Here is a 5,671-nt window from a genome sequence, read left to right on the forward strand (position 1 = left end):
AGGCACGTTGGCGTTATGGCCTAAGGCTTGCCTTACCTTCTGAGTTGTCTGACATTGACAATGTTTTTCATATTTTGATGTTGCGGAAGTGTGGGTTAGGCACCATTCCCATAATTTATTAGTAGCCTCTTGAGGTCCATGAGGATGCTTCCTATATTGAGTAGCCAATTCACATCCATGATCGGAAGGAGCAGGTCCTCTAGACCAAGGTCATTCCTTTAGTGAAGGTTCAGTGAGGTAATCATTCCGTTGAGGAGGCGTCTTGGGAGCGCGAGGCTGAGTTGAGGTAGCGCTATCCCCATTTGTTTGTAGATTGATTGTGCTTGTATTATGCGTTGTATTGAATTGATTTATATATATATATATATGATGCTTTCTCTTCTTCCCTTGTTTTGTCTTGCATGATAGTAAATTTTAAGGACAAAATTTTTATTAGGAGGGGAGAGCTGTCAGGCCCATGTCCTAGTGACCATTCCATTCTATAGGATCCCTCAATCCTCTCGATTGAATTCCGTTGATTCGTGACCTGTAGATTTCATTTGTGCGCGACTTTAAGTCATATCCTGTAAACCCGAGTTGACTTAACTCGAGACCTACACCATTGCGATCACGTCGTCGCCGCGATTCCAACGCCCCGTCTCATGCACCTATCCAATGTCTAAATCATAAGATGTGGGTCGTGCATGATTCTAGCCATTGATCGCGTGATTGTGGGACCCACCTTGATGTATTTATTTATATCCACATGTCCATCTGCCCTAGACGGTGGGACCTCCCTGTGACGTATGTGTTTTATACACACCGTCCATTTGGACGGTGTGTTGTGTGGCACACACTGTGATGTATGGGTCTAATCCGCACCATCCAGACCCTGGACGGTGGGACCCTTGATGGTGTATGTATTGCTCCCACGCCTGTGGGGCCCATATGATGTGTTTCATCTTCACCGTCAAGAGGACAATGGGGTTAGCTATGATGTATGTGTTTTACACAAGCCATCCATCCGTTTTCAGGACGGTGGGGCCTACCTTGAGTATGTGTTTGATATCTAGCCACCACCCGTTTGTTGGATGGGTGGGGCCCACCTTAATGTATGTATTGTATATCTACACCGTCCACCTTTGGACAGTTCCATGTGGGGCCACCTTGATTGTATGTATTCTTTATCCAAACCATCTGTCTAGGGGCTGGACGTTGTGGCCAACCATAATATATGTGTTTTATTCCAACCCGTCCATCTATTTTTTTAACGTGGTCCACCATGATTTGGATGGTGGGCCTTATCATGATGCATGTGTTTGTAATGCCATTTCCTTCACCCCGCGGAGACTTTAGTCGTTGTTGAATTGCTACTGCTACTAGTACTAGTCTTCGGCTCGAGATTAATGGGGTCGGGATCCTTCGAGAGAAGATCCTGAAAATACTTAACCGATTCCTATGCCTGAGTCTGGAAAGCGTAAAAGTTCAATTAGCGGGGCACGTTCAGTGATTAGGCAGGTGGAGGAAGTGGACCGACCAAACTTCTCGCATGGGCGAACATCTCATGCTATTACTTATTATTGAAATAAGGTAATGGAATGGCTCCGAGCCAGCTTCAAAACGCGACTATAAAGTATAAAGTCAAAGGCTACACAGTCGAACAACAACAAGGGCTTCCAGCAGTGATAGCTGAACTAACTAGATGGGCTACCCAAAACCTGGAGCTGACATTGAAATTGGAAATCAACGTCATAAGGTAGGTGATAACCTTCCTCCTTCAGAAGGACCCTTAGATTCTGAAATTATGCCTCGAGCTTCTTGAGTCACAGCCGATGGGTACATTCGGGAAGCTTTCCCGCCTACAGTGATATGAATTTCTATCCTTAGCCTCAGGAGAATTCAGATAATCAGAGAGGCTTGCCACATAATTGAAAGCTGGCCTATCGATGAAAGACCGAGCCACTCTGATACTACTCCTTACCTCACCCCGACCAATGATCTTTGAATGCGACTATGCATCCTTACTCATAGTAGAGTGTAAGGTAGGTTTGGGTATAGTAGGACTTAAACCTACGACCATTAGGTTAAAAGCCCAATGCTCTACCAACTGAGCTATACACCCTAAAAATGGAGTAGTAAATAAGGATTGGTGCAGAAAATAAAAGAGGGCGGGTTGGCATTCTAATTTTGACGACTATGATTATTTTTCCTGGCTGTTGGGTTGGTTGTTTTTGGGATTAATGCGCCTCCCCTAACCCTTTTTGTGAAATCCAATAAAATGACAATTCTGACTAGATAAAGAATTGAAGGAAATAAAGCCTTTCAATCCCTTTCTTTTATGTCTTGCCAGAACAATAAACTAAAAGCCAACGTCTGTCTTATCTTATGATCAAGAAGTGAGAAAATAAAAATTCCTGGATCTGCCTCGATTCCTCGCTTGCTGACGATGAATCCCAGAAGCGTCACCTGATATGAGACTCAAAAGGCACACTTCTGAGGGTTTAGGCAAAGGTTCTATTGAAGTAGGCGCTCGCTCTGCGATCTTCTCTAGATGCGACGGTTGTCACTGCGAAGCTATAATTAAGGTGCACGAGGTCTTACCATCTAGCTTTTCGTACTCCGCATCTTCACGGAGAATTTAATTTCACAGATTTCTCAATGAAACATTGATAAGGGTGGATGGTAGGGCTAGAACAGGCGTAATCGCTTGAATGGCTAGAAGTGGGTAGTTATTCTGTGTAAAAGAACACAGTTGAGAAGAAAGAGTTTGAGCAACTAAAAGGTTGTCCACCCACTTCCGCAAGTGGGTAAGAAATTCGCAAAAAGAGATATGGGGCCGTCTAATCAAAACCATTGGTAGGGAGTTTGGTAAGGACCGGTAAGCAGGAAGTGTAAGGGAGCGGAGCGACCGATTGATTAAGAATAGAATCTGTTTAGTCCCTTCTGTTAGCTCTGTAGGTAGGCTAAGGCATAGAGGGAATAATAGGATGGCCAATCTGTTCATCAAGTAATTTTGTTACAATATCGATGTCGCCCTGCCATGAGTTTAAGGATAAACTACTACCTACTAGGGATAACCACTACCTAGGGTAGCTTTCTCTACCTATGAACATGGCTCTTTCTCGACCTATGGAAGAGCGTGGATAGAGTAGTCATTATCTCAATCATTTCTGGGGGCTACTAAAGATGTAGTGGAAGAGGTCAGAATTACCCATTTCTAGATCCTCCAGACCGTCATTGCGATAGCAGCCATCATCCTTTTTATTGGTCTACTTCTGATTGAAAGCTGCAACTATGGGGGGACCGACATAAGCAAGAGTTGGTGGATCACGGCCACCTAGCATCATCCATGCTGTCCACCGTCCAGATATGGATGGTGGGACCCATGCAATGTATGTGTTATATCCAAACCGTCTAGATCATGGGGCCTACCTTGATATATATGTGGCCCTTGTTTGAGGCCCAATTTGATGTATATGTGGCCTGTGTGGTGAGGCCTAAAGTGATGCATATATGGCCCTTGTTTGAGGCCCAATGAGATGTATGTGAGGTCCTTATGTGAGGCCCATTAAGATGTATTTGAGGCCTAGGTATGAGGCCCATTGTGATAAATTTGAGGCCCATGAGATGTGGCCTATTGTGATGCAGTAGTGGCCCATTTGTGAGGCCCATTGTGATGTATATTAGGCCCATGTGTGAGGCCCATTGTAAAGTATATTAGGCCCTTATGTGAGGCCCATTGTGAAGTATATCAGGCCCTTGTGGGAGGCCATGGGCCCCACTATATATTTTGAGCTCTATGTGGGCCACTCCTTAGGAGCAGTGTTGGTTAAATGTCCACATTGATGGGCAATTATGGTTAAATGTCGACATTGTGACCTTCCCTTAGGCCTTATTAGGCCCATTCTCATCATTATCTAAGTGGGCTAACCCAAATCATTGGGTCCCATTGATGTTTGTATGGTCCATATATTCGTATTGGGATAACCCAAGATGTTGGGCCCCCGTTGTTTGCTTATAGGATTATTTCTTGAAGTCCATCTCGGAATTATTTCGGCCCCCTAGGGCATCTAGCGGGCCATGCAATAGTATGGTGAAGGAAGCCTGTTCCCAATCCTTAGGATTATAGGTAAGCCACTTAGGCCCAACCTTGAGATGAGGAGAGTTCATCATCGCCATAGACGGATGGGTCCGTGCTATTAGACTTGGTATATCCACGATTAAGGGTCGATCCTTATGTTATGGTTTAAATCGGTTGCCCATCTATGGGCCCCGCCTTGTATATAGGCCGGTTATCGATACCGATTATGAGTATGTGACAGCATAGCATCATAATACATGCTCATATGCATTATCTGCATATTTGTTATGAGATGTGGTTGGCCATTGCATATGCGATAGGGCAAGTTGTCTATGGGACTCCCTGATAGGTGGAGTCATCCCACATGAGCTCACAGTATGCACAAGATTGATGATTGGACTGTGTGACTCATGCATCTTGCATTATGTGTTGTGATTGTTTTACGCCCTAGTGACATTAAGGCCATTGCTTCCATAGGCATATCTAGATGACAGGTTTGGACACCTAAAATCTTCTCTTTACATGGGGCACGAAGGATGGCCCTAGGTGAAAGTCCCTAAACCTGACGGACCGGAAGACGTTCCAACGTCAAGACTGAGTGGATACATGAGTTCGCAAGGGCCGAATACCAAGAGGCCGCATCTCCCACTGTGTTGTGGTCAGTTGGAAGGGCGTGTGGCCTTACCCGCTTGAGGGAAGGGGACAATTACTAAGCTGAGTATGACCAGCTCGTAAATAGGTCCGTTATCGACGTGTTGGATAGATATTGGCTGACTATTGGCTAGGCAGATAGTGAGGTCTCTTCTACTTGCATGGTTATGCATCCAGTGTAGGGTGGCAATGTGGTGTACAGTATATTAGACCTCGGTGATTATCCAGAGAGAACTATATTGATATATGATGCTCCAGAGATGAGCTGGATTAATATGTGGATTGGTATGATTGAGCTGCATCTTGCACATGACATTGGCTATATAGACCTTGCATCGCATAGCGTTGGTATGGCCAATAGCATTCATACCTTGCATCGCATAGCCTCGGTATGGCTGATAGCATTCATGCCTTGCATCCCATAACCTCGGTACGGCTGGTAGTATTCATCAACTTATTATCATGTTTTCGCATTACTTTAATATTACATTCTTACATTGCTACCTTACGCACACTTTCACCATCCTCTAAGCTTTCTACAAGCTTATGCACAATTGATGCGTGCAGGTGATACTAGATCATAGCTGAGCAGGAGTAGGAGTGTGCCACAAAGATTCTGGAGTCATGTTATTATCATCATTGTATTTCCCTTTCTGAGCATTGTATATTAAAGTTTTTTTATCATAGTGGATTTTTTATGGTGTTTTGGTTATGGTTTTTGGGTTATGCTTGTGGTTATGCTTATTATGAAACAAATTTATATTGAAAATCCTCCTTGTAGGATTCCAAGATTGGAACCTGGTATATGGGTGCTAGGAGCCGAGAATGGGGTACGGTTGTCGGCGTAAGATTTAATGATTGAGAATTTTGTGAGCCAGATTTCCAAGTTTGGGACATGACAGTCTTTTTTCCTGAATCACATATGGTTAGCCTAAGGCAGTTAGGCCGGCCGAACCATAT

General features: G+C 44.2%; 1 non-coding gene across 1 annotated transcript; it reads right to left on the bottom strand.

Annotated features, from left to right (window-relative positions):
* Positions 1–2,028: 2,028 nt before the first annotated feature.
* Positions 2,029–2,101, bottom strand: TRNAK-UUU (transfer RNA lysine (anticodon UUU)). The gene has a single exon. It is a non-coding gene; the product is annotated as a tRNA-Lys (tRNA).
* Between the last annotated feature and the right edge of the window lie 3,570 nt (positions 2,102–5,671).

Source organism: Magnolia sinica, chromosome 4 (assembly GCF_029962835.1).
Source record: "Magnolia sinica isolate HGM2019 chromosome 4, MsV1, whole genome shotgun sequence".
In the NCBI taxonomy this organism is placed as follows: Eukaryota; Viridiplantae; Streptophyta; class Magnoliopsida; order Magnoliales; family Magnoliaceae; genus Magnolia; species Magnolia sinica.